The sequence below is a fragment of the Marmota flaviventris genome, chromosome 5 (assembly GCF_047511675.1).
Source record: "Marmota flaviventris isolate mMarFla1 chromosome 5, mMarFla1.hap1, whole genome shotgun sequence".
NCBI lineage: Eukaryota > Metazoa > Chordata > Mammalia > Rodentia > Sciuridae > Marmota > Marmota flaviventris.
The window spans coordinates 16,808,840-16,823,903 of record NC_092502.1 but is presented as its reverse complement, the minus strand read 5'-3'; positions in this window follow the sequence as shown (position 1 = coordinate 16,823,903).

Here is a 15,064-nt window from a genome sequence, read left to right as displayed (position 1 = left end):
TACCTTTGAAGGAGTTTAGAGATATAGTTTTAAAGATAAAGATTTGCAAAATATGGGTATGACTAGGTAGATTGGCTCTAATTCAGTAAAACTAATCTGACTTGGTGTTTCAGTTTTCTTCTGTACCCATGCTACAATCACTGAAGCTGAGACAGGCACTCTCTAACCTATGAGCATATGCTGTTTCCTATGCCAGGAACATTTCCCCTTACTGGGCTCACTTCCTCTTCCTTTTTCAGGTCTCTGCTTAGTCACCACCTCCTCCAGGAAGCCTTTCCTGACCCTGGAAGTGCAGATGTGTTTTCATTCCTCTGTCCTCCTATCATGTCTTATCCCCTGCTCTCAGGGACAACTGGTACAATGCCACACTGTCGGTCAATTAATCAATTGCATTTGTCCTCACTAAAGCTTATAGCTCAGCAATGATAAACTATACATGCTGCAAATTTCTGCCTAGTACCTAGGATAATGCTTGTCTCATGGTTGACACTTATTTATTTTGCAATGTCATTAATCTCTTCTGAACAAAGACACCCATTCTATATATGCCTTCATCTGGCATTTAGAAAAATTTATGTTTATCAGTTTTTTGGAAGCATAGACACATTTAAAAATAGCATTATATTTTCCCACTATTGTAAGTATACAGTACTCTAAAATGAATGAATTTAATCTTGGTGTTACTTAACCTTTAACGGGCATGAAAATATGATAGGGAAACTCTTAAAATCAAGATACTGATATTATATTATATTATATTATTATATATTATTATATATTATATATTATATTATGCTGATTTTCCATGGCCCCCACTTTGAGGAGGATTATTTTAAAGAAAACTGTCATTTGCTGTGTTAACATCTGTACTTATTGCCTCAAGATAAAGATATAAAAATGTCTAACATTGAAGACAAGGAAGAGGAGGAAGAGGAAAAAGAGACATCTAATTACGTGCCAGCAAAGGCAGCAAACTTCGTTTGGTGACATATTTATGTAGAATCTTTGCACCTAGAAGAGGAAAAGATTGAGAACAAAACTACCAAAGTATGTACTCTATGGCACAGGCCAACGCATGTTTTTCATAAATATTGATAATTTAGTAACCAGATGATCTAAGGAAGCACTGCTTTTAGAGCACTGGATCCAATTGAAAACCCCTGTGTCAAATGATAAACTTCAAAATAGTAGGAATTAAATTAATAATTAAAAACAAGTGGAGGAAGCTGGCAAGATAAAGCAGGTTCTCAGAAAAGTAATTCCAAGCTACCAAAATTATAATAAAATAAGAGAGATTGATTCACTCTGAAAAGAACAAGAAAAATATTTTGTAGTAAAATGATATACAGAAGAAAATCAGGGAAAGAATGTGTGTAAAGGATTCATATATCTAAATTCACTTGTTAAGTTATATTAAGGAATTATGATATGGCAGATGTTTTACTAAGTTCATGGCAAAGTTGAATATGGCATTAAGTAATATAATTTAGTAATATATTAGTATTAACTAATACATTAAATGTATGTTTTTCTTTGGATGGTCTTCCATGTAAATGAAAAATTGCAATAAATTATACTATAAAAGACATATGAGCTGGGTGTGCCACTGTACTCCTTTAATCCTAGTGGCTTAGGAGGCTGAGGCAGGAGGCCTGCAAATTCAAAGCCAGTCTCAGCTAAGGGGAGGCACTAAGCAACTCAGTGAGACCTTGTCTCTAAATGAAATACAAATAGGGGTGGGGATGTGACTCAGTGGTCGAGTGTCCCTGAGTTCAATCCCCTCTCCCCTGGAAAAAGACATATGAAGCAGGAATTTTGGAATTAAAATAGGAAATCTCTAATCAACTGGTTGGTAACATTGATAGGAAGGGTAACAAAGAGAAGATACTTGACCTCCTGTTAAAGGATGAAAATGTCCCATTCTGTGCTTCCTCCCATCCCCACCTAGAGAAAAAAGAACATTCTAGTTAAGGCAATATACATTCCAGTCAGATAAAATGTAGGTAAGCCAAGCCATGTAACTTATTTGGGCCTATGGCAGGAGGTATTACTAAGGCAAGGTGACAATTGGTGTGACTATACTAGTGTACCCTGTGTGTGTATGTGTGTGTGTGTGTGTGTGTGTATGTGTGTGTGTAAGAAGAGAAATGGAAAGGCAGTTGGGCAGGTGGGGAGAAAAAGATGAATACTATGCATATAAATTCAGTCTTGGGGAATAGGAAACTTTTGATTTTTCTTTGTTGGCTAAAGAAGGAGTAGAGAAGGATATTTTCATACTTAAAGCCATTTGAGTCACTATCTTCAAGCTTTTTGAAGAAGAGGGTTGCTAATATGAAAATAGGCAAAATAGAGAAAAGAATGAGGCTAAAAATGTAATTTGATAAAAAAAAACCATTCAGACATGAACACTTTGTAATCTATACAAATTAAATTTTCAGGGAGAGAATGCAAAAAAAGTGGATAAATATTGCTAACTTAATATTACAAAGATTTTGGCCTGAAATCTCTTCTGAGATGTAGGTCAGAAGCCAAATTGCAAAGTAAAATTTTATTAGAAAGTTTATGTTCAACTTTTAAGTAATAAAAATTAAAAAATAATAATTAGGAATATATAAACACATATAAACATGTAATTTTGATTAAAACTTTTCTTAGTCTAAAATACTCTATAATAAGCTGGATGATAATAATGGTGGACTAAAGTTTTGGTTTGATTTTGGGTTCTCTTATTACTTCTATATTTTTTCCCCATAAAATTAAAAGATTAGGCAATTGCATAATAAGTTGAGGAGGCTTATAATTTTTAAGTGAATTCTCAAATAACAATAACAGGCATGAAAACAAAGGTGTGGAAATGCAAAGCAACAGTTTTACCATATATGGTATATCTTGTCTTTACTCATCTATCAGCCAATATATTCCAGCATTTGACATAGAAAAAGGAAATGAATCTGGCTTTGCCATTGACTTGCAAATAGGATCAGAGTCAAGCAAAATTCAATGGCAAACTACAGCAGGTGGATGTTTTTGTTGACTTTCATTAGACATGAAACTTGATATATGAGTAAGGACTGTGCCTCAGGGTTTGACCTTGACTTTCTGCAGCAGGAAAAGGAGAATTGAGTGGTTTCACATAAGTAGAATGCATAAAAGCGAAAGGGTTAACTTTTTTTCTGACTCATTTCCAAAATGAGTAGAATAAATAAGGGAAGGATACAAACTTTTCAAAGCTATCTTCTTGAAAATGACTAGCATATATATTTGTACACATAGATATAAAATAGGTACATATGTATACACACATATATCTATATATGTGCACACATAAATGTATACTATATATATATATATATATTATTTTTCTATAGTATGTATTATCTGCCTTTTAATTCTGGACACTGACTTTTTTTTTTTTTGAATTGGGGATTGAATTTAGGGGCACTCAGGGCCCTCAGCCATTGAGTCACATCCAAACCCCTATTTTGTACTTTATTTAGAGATAGGATCTCACTGAATTGCTTAGTACCTTGCTTTTGCTGAGGCTGGCTTTAAATTCACAATCCTCCTGTCTCGGCCTCCCCAGCCACTGGGATTACAGGCATGTGCCACCATGCCTGGCAGGACACTGATATTTTATTAGCAGATATGTTCTTGGAGGACTTTTATAATTCAAATCTTCCAGAAAACTCCAAAAACATTGACAACAGACACTTGCCAGTGGATCTCTGGTTATTGTTATTAATATCCACATCATTTTCAACTTGAAATGATTCAATTCCTTGTATACTTCACATTATTTCAGATTTCATACCTAAAATCTATTTCATATAAATTTTATATTATGCTATTTTACTTTTATTTTACATGATTTTAGTTTAACATAATTCAAATTAATGTACACAGAAATTTTAAAAACACAGTTGGAAATTATATTGTTAAATACTTTATTTCCACATCTTTGTCTAATTTAATACCTCAACTGATTCAGATATGTTCTTTTCTATTTGTTGACCCTCTTGAGATTCTCAAAGAAGTTAATGAAGTGCTTATGTGAGATGATAATAAAATATGACCTTAAAATTGTACTTGCATATAAAATTTTATTAGAAATGTTGCTTATCTTCTATCTTGTATCATTAAAAGTTAGATGAATGGCTTTAAAATTTTATGTTATTTGAATAGTCATGCACGGTTTGACCGTACATGATGTTACCATAGTTATTATTTTAGTTAGCTTTGTATCCCTGTGATTAAAATATCTGACAAGAACAACTTATAGGAGGAAGAGTTTATTTGGGGCTCAGTGTTTCAAAGATTGGGTCTATGGTTGACTGATTCCATTGCTCTGGGGAAGAGGTGAGGCAGAATGTCATGGTGAACGGGTGTGAGAGAGGAAAGCTCATGGTAGCAGAGAAGCAGAGAGCCAGAGAGAATGGGAAGAACAAGGTAAAAAATATAATATTGAACGGTGAACAGTACGCCTGCAGGCACCTACTTCTTCCAGTCATGCTTCACCAGTGTACAGGTACAACTTGGTGGTCAATTACTCTTAATATTTCATCAAATGGATTAATCCACTGATGAGGTTAAAGCTCTCATCATCTAATCATTTCACTCCTAAATATTATGTCATGGCTTAACATGATCTTTTTGTGTGACTTCTCATATCCAAATCATAACAGTTATTTTGCACTTGTTTGTGATTTTTACAGTATTAATCTTTAGAGTATATAATTGCACAGAAACATGACACATACTGTAAGCCTATTTAGCATATTTAATACTCAAGATCATCTTGAAATTGATGAAAGTATAAGTTCCAATGAAGAGAAATACCTATTTAATGTTTTTTAAATTTTTATTAGAAAAGCGGTTCTTTATTTTCTACTAAAGACTTCAGGGTGCTTTATTATTGTGAAAGACAACACTGTATCAATTTATAAAATGATGGGTGCATAATCAAACTACCAAACAACCCTGACATAAGAAACAAAAACATCTGTCTTTCCAAAGGTTATTTTTGCAACATTCTAGATTATAAGTTTACTTTTGCTGTTTTCTGACCATAATAAGAAAATTATAGATGTAAGTAGTAGCAAGTAGAAAAGATGTTTTCCATATAACTGATGCACTGATTGCATTAAATTTTGCCATGAGGGAATCTTTTGTAGATGGAATGACTTCAAGGTCTCTTCCTGTAAATAAGCACTTTTTAAATCCAAGACCATAACTAAACTAGGGCTTTGCACAATTTCATCACTAAGAATGATAGTGTTATTATGAATTTGTATAATGAGCTCTTTAGAATACATGATTATGGTCCTCATTTATTTCATCTGAGAAATCTAAGCTGTTATTACCAATATTAAATCTAATCATATTATGTCCTAAAACATTATTTGAATTCATTGATGTGAAGGCAAATGATCAGAAAATGTCCTCTTAAGTACATTATTGAGGAAACAAACACCCTAACCATTATTTCTGACAGAGGACAGAATATTAAAATGCTCCTCGATGATAACCCAGCTTGGGTTTGCAGAATTAATGAAGAACAAATGTTCTAGGTGACGTGGAAGCATGACATTCTCTCTGTGGGATGACCTTCATTCTTCTTCAGTTAGCTAATGAGGATTTCTTTGTTATCTTCCGTGCTGAAGGACCTCAGGGCCTTGTATCATTATTGAGTGAACACAATGTCACCTCAGCTGGCAGGAATGCTCTGTCTCTTGTCAGGAAGAGAAGTTTCCTTCTGTCATCTGGAGGAAGCACAACAGAGGGACCAGCAATAGAGACAAGACATTTCCATCAGTGAGCTCAGCCTAGTGCAGATATTTAACTTGCTGGAAGTGTACAGATCAGAATATTTAAGCTCTGGTGTGTCTCTCTCGGAATTTAAAATGTTTGTTATGGGTAAAGAAAAGGGACTTTAATTCATGCTTAAGATGACACTTACCAGATAGTCAGCATTATTTGATTAGGGGAACATTATGTTTTGGTAATATTTAACAGAGATATAGTGATGGGCATTTTTAATCCCAAAATTACATTGGCACAACCCCAAACCCAAATTTCCATATTGTTCCCACTGATGAGCATGAAAATGGTGTAGAAAGAATGGATCAGAGAACTAAGTAGCAGTTCACAAAATGAGGTATAAGAATGACATGTCCCTCTTAATGTTCGGTTAATTTTAACAAGAATGACAACAAAGTACAGGCGATTATGAATGAATTTGTACTGTGGAATTAAGGACACAAGAAGATGTTATGTAAAAGGATGGGCAAAGCTTCTATCAGCTTCTCTTTTGGAAGGCAAATTTTCAGGGAGCTTAAATAATGTCTGTGATTCTGCATTGAAAAATATCAGAAAATTGAGATCATGGGTTAGTTTCTAACGTTTAATTATTGAACATTCTCTATCCTTATAACTGCTCCTTAGGAGCTTTTCACGTTTAAGTAACAAGAAAAAGAAAGACTGAAACATGATTTTTGATAATTAATGACATCAATAGTTAATTCAAATTTAGCCAAGTTTGCAAGTAGGAAACAGTTCCATGTTTATTTTTATTTTTTTAAGGACAAACTTCTGAGAATTTATTAATAAAGGGGTTCTATGACACAGCTCACAAAGACAATATTTAGTCTTTAAACCTGTCCAACAGAGAGAACTTTTTTTTCTTTGTTTGTTTTTACGATATTGGGGATCGTGTATTAAGCCACATTCCAAGACCTACTTTTTTTTAACTTTTTAATGTTTTTTAATTTTCAGATAGGGTCTCACTAAGTTGTTGAGGTTCTTACCAAGTTTCTGAGGCTGGCCTCATGCTTGCAATCCTCCAGTCTCAGCCTCCCAGTCACTGGGATTACAGGTGTGCTCTGGTGCATTCAGCTAACAGAAAAGTTTTCTATGCCTTAGTTTACTCTTTAATGAAAATGGAGATTTTTTTTAAAAAAAGTTGTGCTTCAGGTCCAGACAATTGGTTAAAAGATATGCAGTATATGGAAGTGATCTAAGGTCTTAATTTAGTGTCTAACATTTTTATCAGTATCTTATGATCAGCATATATAAATTTTGTCAACCACCTGGATGATTCCATGAAATGGAATTAGTTGACAGTTTGGGCCAAACCATAGAGAATTTGTAACTCATTTATAATATCATGCTAAGTGAGTAATTCACTTGAGTATACTTAACCATACTTTTAGTTCTATAAACATGATGTGTTTTCATCAGCCCTTCATGTAGTAGCAGACCTTCTCTGGACAAACTACAGAGTCAATGTCTCAGTCACATTATACCAGCCACCTATCTGCTTTGCTCTGTCTGTTTCAGGAGTGCTCCTCCACATGTGCATTTTTAAAATAAAAATCAACCAGTCCAGTGTTCACATCCCAACCACCCCACTTATAAGCCCTCACACTCAGGCCAGTGTTCCAACATGCTCTGCTCACTGCAAGTACAGTTCTCTGGTGCCTGAGCTTCTTGCTGCAGAACTTGCTGAAATTATTTAGACTAGCTGATGCTAATCCTGCCTACTGCACAAAACTTTCCATCATTCCCACAGGAATCTCAATTAAGTTTCTGGTCCAGAGTTCTTCTCTTTCTCTGTGCCTCATTTTTAACCTTGCTGCTTCCCCATGTGTCCCCAAAGGGGTGCCATGCCCTCCCCTTTCAAGAATTATGAGTAAAATGCTGGCTTTGCAATGACAATGGTCTACTGATCTGTCAGCCTTAGAACATGTCAAAATTTCTGTTTATATACCATATTTTAAATCTCTGGGCTACTTTAAAAAAAGCTGGTTATGATTCAGTTAATTACAAAATACGTAAAAACTATATTTTTAATATAACTTGCCTTTACTATATCAGATCGTCTAACAAAAGAACTAAAGGAATATTCTGATAAACATGTTTTGAGATAGTTGTTATTTAGGTTATTTTGCTTTAATCAACACATGCACATTGTCTGAGCCACTCATTGACATATTGGCAGGTATAGGTAGTATGAACTCCCTTCTTTTAACCTGTTCAACTTTCATTTAACAGATATGCATAGAAGTCATTATTCTAGGCCTGGGAACTATAATAATGATCCCACTGAACAACATCTCTGTCCTCACAGAACTATCTCTGTCCTCACAGAACTTCCACTTTAGCGTGGAGACAATGAATAAAATACACACCATGATGTTTTTTTTTTTTTTTTTTTTTTTTTTTTTTTTTTGTGTGTGTGTGTGTGTGTGTTTTGGCATTTGTCTTCTACTTATTTATTTATTTATTTATTATTGCACCATGTTTTTAACATGAAATAGAAAGAAGTGCTCAGACAAAAAGGTAAAGTAATGGAGAGTTATATAGAATGTCACTCTGTGTGTGTGTGTGTGTGTGTGTGTGTGTTCCTATGGGAGACAAGTGAACCCAGGCAGAGTGAGCAGACCCTGGGGATGTGACTTCTGAGTAAGCCTCTAAGGAAACCGAAGGGGCTAGCTTTGAGAACATCTTGGGGAAGGCATGTCAGCCTGTAGGACGGCAAGTACAAAGATCCTGCATGGGGAGCCAGGTCAAGGACCAGAACTGAGCCTCCTGTCACTGGGACATAATAAACTAGAGGAAAAATAGAAGGACCTGAACTCACAGGGGAAATAGGGAGAGAAGAGGACCAGGGGGTCTTGGAAGCGACACCTAGAGATTGAAAGCATCTGGAGCAGCAGATGGATATTTTACCAGGACCACTCTGTTCTGTTAAGTGTATACTACGGAAGTTCAAGGAGAAGAGGAGGAAAGCCAGTTACAGAAAGCTACAGCAATCCTTAAGGCAAAGACCATGGTGGCTTGGGCAGCAGAGAGGAGGAATGAGTGGTAATTAGAGGTCAAGTTATATAGAAGGAAAGGTCAAATAGACCTTTCACTTATGTAGTTAGTTTATTGACAATTAAAAGTTAAATGCTGGGTGGGGTTTTATCTGCTGTTTCAATATATGTGTACATTGCATATATATCAAATCAGCGTAAATATCACTTGTGGTTAAAATAGTCAAAATCCTTTCTTCTAGTTTTTTTTTTTTTTGAAATATATGTTACATTGTGTTATCTAATCACCCTGGTAGCAACAGAACAGAACGCTGGAACTTATTTCTCCTATCTGACTACAACTTAGTACACACCGACTTATTTTTTCACATTTCTCCTTCCCTCCTACTCTACATGTATTTTCTTTGATGTTACATTTTAGTTTTTAAATTTACAAATAAAATTGTACTGAAGACACAATTTTTAAAAATGTATTTATCTTGTGGGATGGCTAAAATGAACTAATTGACATACCTATTACCTCACAGGGTTAATGCTGGGATGTGAAATCTCAGCATGTTTGAATGCTACACTATATTATTATTAACTGTTGTCACCACGCTGTGCAATAGATCTCTCAAAATCATTTCTCCTAACTTAAGTTTTGACTCTTTTGACTCCCACCACTTCCACCACCATAGCCTTTGTTAACCACCATTCTACTCTCTAGTTCTACAAGTAGAACTTTTGAAGATTCCAGATGTAGGTGAGATCATATGGTATTTGTCTTTCTGTGCCTGTCTTAATTCCCTTAGCATAACATCCTCCAGGTTCATCCACACTATCCCCAATAAAATGGCTTTCTTTTATATGGCTGAATAATATTCCATTTGGCATATAGACTGCACTTTCTTTATCCATTCATCTATTATTAGATAGATTCCGTATCTTTGCTATTGTGATTAATACTGCAGTGTGTCTCTTCAACATATAGATTACATATCCTTTGAATTGTACTTTTTAATAGATTGTATGTAATATGTGAGAAAGAGAGAGTTAAGGATAACACTGACATTTTAAGCCTGAAAGAATAGATGTAGTATTAATTACAAGGATTGAAAGGATAATATTGGTGGAGTTGAAGTCAGAAGCTCAGTTTTGGATGTGTCGAGTTTGAGATATGTGTTGGAAACCAAACTGAAGATGCAAAATAGATGGTCTGATACATAATGTGCATTTTGTGGAAACATCTAGATGAAATTAGATGTAATTTGGAATCTGTTGGTGAACAAAAAGCCTAAGATGTAGATGATCTGACCTAAAGTAGAGGAGATCACCTAAAGAGTAAGCATACATGCTACACATGAATACATTCTCATAATATGAATACATATGTATACATTACCCATGTCAGAAAAGAGAAATGATATGAACAGAAGCTGAAGTACAAAACCATCCCTCAATGTCTTTGTATGCTCCCTCGAAATGTATTCAGCAGCAAAGAAGCAGAAAATCTGACTACCAATGGCTTAAAGAAAAAGCATTTGCTTTTCTCACATATCTAAGTGGAATATGCAGGCATTTCCAGTGCAGGTCTCAGAGAATCCTGGTTTATTATATTGTGGTGCCTATCATCCCTTGCATAGTCTTTTTCTTGCTGCCCCGTGGGCATAAAATCACTGCTTTACCTGTAGACACTATGTTTTAAATGAAACAAGAGGAGAAATTGTAAAGGGATTTTTCTGTTTAACCTTCACCATTTTATTCAAGAAAGAGCCTATCTGCCCAGTAATTATAGTTTGAATGTCACTGACTATGAACCATGTCAAATGCCTTCACCTAACTTCTAGGAAAAGTAGAAGCTGAAATAGTTTAAGGTCAAATCTTGGTGGCAAAAGACAAGATATAAGATAGGTGATAGTAAATTCTGAGAGTTAACAACTCTGCTATCTACCGTAGAGTACAAATCTAATGTGAAAATTGACCATGCTTTCCCCACTCTATATTATCCTAATAGAAATGATAGAGCAGAATTCAACTTAAATCAATACCAGGCAGAAATCTGTTAACTTGCTGCTCGACATGCATGATGATTTCAGGTGTTCCTCTGGGTAACGAGGATATTGCTGGTTCTGCCTGTGTTCTCTCCAGAATATGGTTCATGTGTCCTATGGAACATTTTGCTTTCAGTCAGATTTGAGTGGATTAAGATCTGGGTGATCTGAAGTCTACTGTTGTCTAATGCTGTCACCTTGCTTTTTCTTGGAATGGCTTGAAATTGTTCTCCATATGTGCTATAGGAATACGCACAGCAAAGAAAATGATGATAGAATAAAATCGTATTAGGAGTATGATAGAATTAATTACCTCTTTATAATGGAATCTATTGAAAATTTTTCATTCCATTATTTTTGAAAACAAACAAAAATGTTCAGGCGGAGGTTAAGCACATAAAGCTTCCTATTTTTGTCCTTGTCTGTTTCGTATCATTAGGTTATCACAAAGCCATGAGATGACACAGTACATTACGAGAAGTGTAATCCACTGTAGTAGGCAGTGTGTTAGGATATTGGAAAATGAAGAATCTGTTCATTCTTTCATGTTGACCACCTGCTATCATGTTAAGGTTAATAACCTGAGACTGAAGAATGAAAGAAAATACAAATTTTAAAAGTACTGAGATTTTATAATTTTCATTACCTTCTGGATAAAAAAAAAATGCTTGTTTAAAAACATCCCAATTAATGTAGTCTTCTTTCTGAGTCAATCACTGTCAGAAAACTTTCCAGTAGTCAGGTGGAATTATGTTTGTTTTATTTTATTTTTAACGAGCTACTAATGAGGACCCTGTCTTATTCCCACATGTACCTTAAATGTGACTTAAGAAGCAAGGATTTCAGTTCAGGAAGAACCGTTAAAAGAAAGTACCAGTGGATTAAATAGAAATAAAAAAGACTTGAATACAAAAGAATAAGTAGAAAAAATATGTAAAACCTATACATAAAATATATCAAGGCCATCTGGTAGTTAAGTGATATAATAACAGTAAATTAAGTTACAATTAGTCTCCACAAAAGTGCTCTGGGTTTAGAGTCATTTTGCAGTCATCTCAAAGTCACTTTTTTTTTTCAAAGTCTATATTGAATCTGGCTCTGGCAAGGATCACTTAAAGTCTTTGTCTTTTGCTGTGGTGTTTCACAAGCTGGTGGATTCTCGTCAAGTTGCAAACCTATTCAAGAGCACATACAGCACTTTATAGCCATTTCTACACACTGACTTGGAGTTGGTGATGCTTTTGCTGCTTTGTTCTTCATATTTTTTGCCATGCTAAAAAAAGTAACCAGAATTGTGTCTACAATTAAAAGAGGCTTGGGTGCTTATAATTTATTTTTGCAATTATTTCTTAAACATGCTAAAATCATCAAACTATTTTTGGTCATTATATTTTTGTTATTATTTTTTTTTACTTTATTGTATTTGCCTCAAAAATAAGTCAAGAAGACTGGTTATCTACCAGCTATTAGGACACACATGTCTGCTATATATTAATTTTAGAGTTCTTTAGGGGACACATTAATACAATAAAGAACAGATGAGTGAGCATATGGTTTGTTAAGCTATGTTTATAATAATTGGATCCAGATCACGTTTAAATAAAGGGTCAGTGGCACATAAATTGGAAATCCTAATTTAACACGTTTTAGTATAAGAGGTTAGAGGCATTATTACCAAGGCAAGCAGCAAAGCCATGTGCCATGAAACAAACAAATCCAGTTATTAAATTGTTCAAACAGTGCTGCATGAGAAGGAAGCACATTTTGAAAGCATGGCTGGTGTTTCCATGAAACCTTCACCAGATGGTCATAGTTGCTACAAGTCCATCACAGATAGGAATTTACTTCTTCATGCAGAGGACATAAGCAGCATCCACAAGGAGCAGATTTCAGCCAAAACAGATATTGTTAAAATACACATGTTCCTATACCTTCCCAGGCTGCAAAGGTTATGGTTTTTGGCTCCCTAATAAATGAATGAAAACACATTTAGAGTTTTACGATACAGACCCCTCTAGGATTAGTCCATTGGAAATCATTCCCACAATAGCACTGGATCACTGTAAAAATGCTGAATTGGCCACGTGTATTTTTCTCTGACTATTGGAGACTCTGAGATATTAAGGAGGAATGTGAGATGACATTGCTGTCACTGGATTTTTCATTCCTCTGGATAGATATAATAATTGGATAAATTCTTTAAGCTATTGTCTAATATATAACTATTTATAAAACCAGATATTTAAAAACCCACAAAAATCATCTGTTCCATGTTTCCTATCAGGTTTGTTTCTCTTTAAGGTGTCTGCCACAGCATTTGCCTAGTTAATGATAATAATAATAATAATAATAATAATAATAATAATAATCAACCTTCAATGTTTAGCATACATGATAACATCAGTATTAGTTTGTCAAATATCCTCAGAAGTTCAATTTAATGTCAGTTATAAGTTGTTCTTTAATATCTCATTCTATTTTATAGTATTCAAAAGTATACAGATAGTCAAGAATTTTTAAAGTGTGTATTTACATAAAATTTGTTTGGCAAATTATCTATACTCAATGCTCTTCTTGAAGAATCACAGTAGAAATTACCATGTTAAAGTCTTCAAGTAATATTCTAAGTAGTGTGTGGTCTAAGCCCAAATGTATTTGCCTACAGAGGCTTTTTCCATTTCACTGCATTAGCATGTCCTTATATTCTAGTAGTTTATGAAGCATAATTGGGGAAAATTACCTTGGCTTATAAAATCTTTCTCTTATGCCTACACTTAGAATAGTTTATATATTCATCATGTTCACAACCATGTGAATCTGGCTTCTCTCCTAGAATTGCCAAATGTGGGTTTCTCTGGTCTATTTCAGTTCTAGTGAATCCCCAATATGAAATTGGGACCTGGTAATAAATCCTTGTTATTAGGTGAGTCTTTAATTTTAAAAATACTAATAAAGATAGTTGAGGTTGGTGCATAAGGAGAATTTGATATGCTTTTTAGCATTCCACATTAGAAGCAGCTGCTCAGTTTTGAGAACTGTGATCATTTTAAGGATTGCCAGCAACCAGGCAACAATAAAATTTTTTAAAAAACGATAAAACCAGAAAAACAAGAATGAATTGATATGACTTATTGATTACTAAAGATTCCAAATTAAAAAAATAAGTATCACATAAAAGGATCATAGCATGAAAAGGGAGAAGAGATCTCTCCTGAAGAATAAACTCCCCCAGTCAAAGGTGAGAGGGGTGGAGTGTGGTGGGGATGGTTGTCCAGGGAATTGGACATCAGCAAAGGAGACTATAGCTTCTCTGTGGAGACTGGGGGTGGGGTTCTAACTAACATCTATTTCGTGAGATTAACCTCTATTTAGACGAAACAGATGTGAGTCCAAGATTTCTATGCCAGGTAAGCTCAATGAGATTCTTTGAGTGAAACATGACATCAATGATACAAACCACAGGTGTGATTATTGCAGATTTTGAATTCCAGTAGGATTCACTGTGTTACCGAAATAGACATAGAAACATTTATACAAATTTCATTCATGACAAATCCTGCTAGACCAAAAGAATGGTAAATTAGTTACCTCTATCTATATTCTTTGAACTCAAGCAATTTTTGGTGTCCTATTAAATAGTAGAAGCTCTTTGGAAGAAAGACATGAGTTAGCCAGGTGTTTATTGGTGACTTGATGAGATAAACAGGTAGAAAATTAAGGAACTTATGGTTGACATCAATTAAGATCTAGTTTTCTTTGGAGGTAGGTTGTCCTTGAAAAGCGAATGTGTGCCTGGCATTGATAAGAAGGAGAATTTTTGCAAGAAAAAAAAATAAGAGCGTATTCCTAGCAGGCATGATGGCATGATTGTCTTAGGAAACACCAGTTTCTCAAGTTGTAGCACTTCTACTGTTTATCCCATCTTCTTTCTATTCTATTTGGTACCCTCTTTCAATCCCTCTTAGGTCAAAGATACTGCAAGCCCCAAAGGCCTGGCATCCTCCCAGTCTCAGAAACATTTTCCCTTGGAAAAGGGAGAAGTAGAGGAGGAGAGTTTGAAATGGTGATTCTGAGTAACACTTTTCTCCTATGCACATAGTGAATATTCAACAAGTTGCAATTAAATAAAATAATTTTTAATATTGTGAGTGGATTGTTGTCATTAGGACATTTACTTGTTCACCCCAAAGAGGGCAATTCCTCTAGCTTTATGTACAA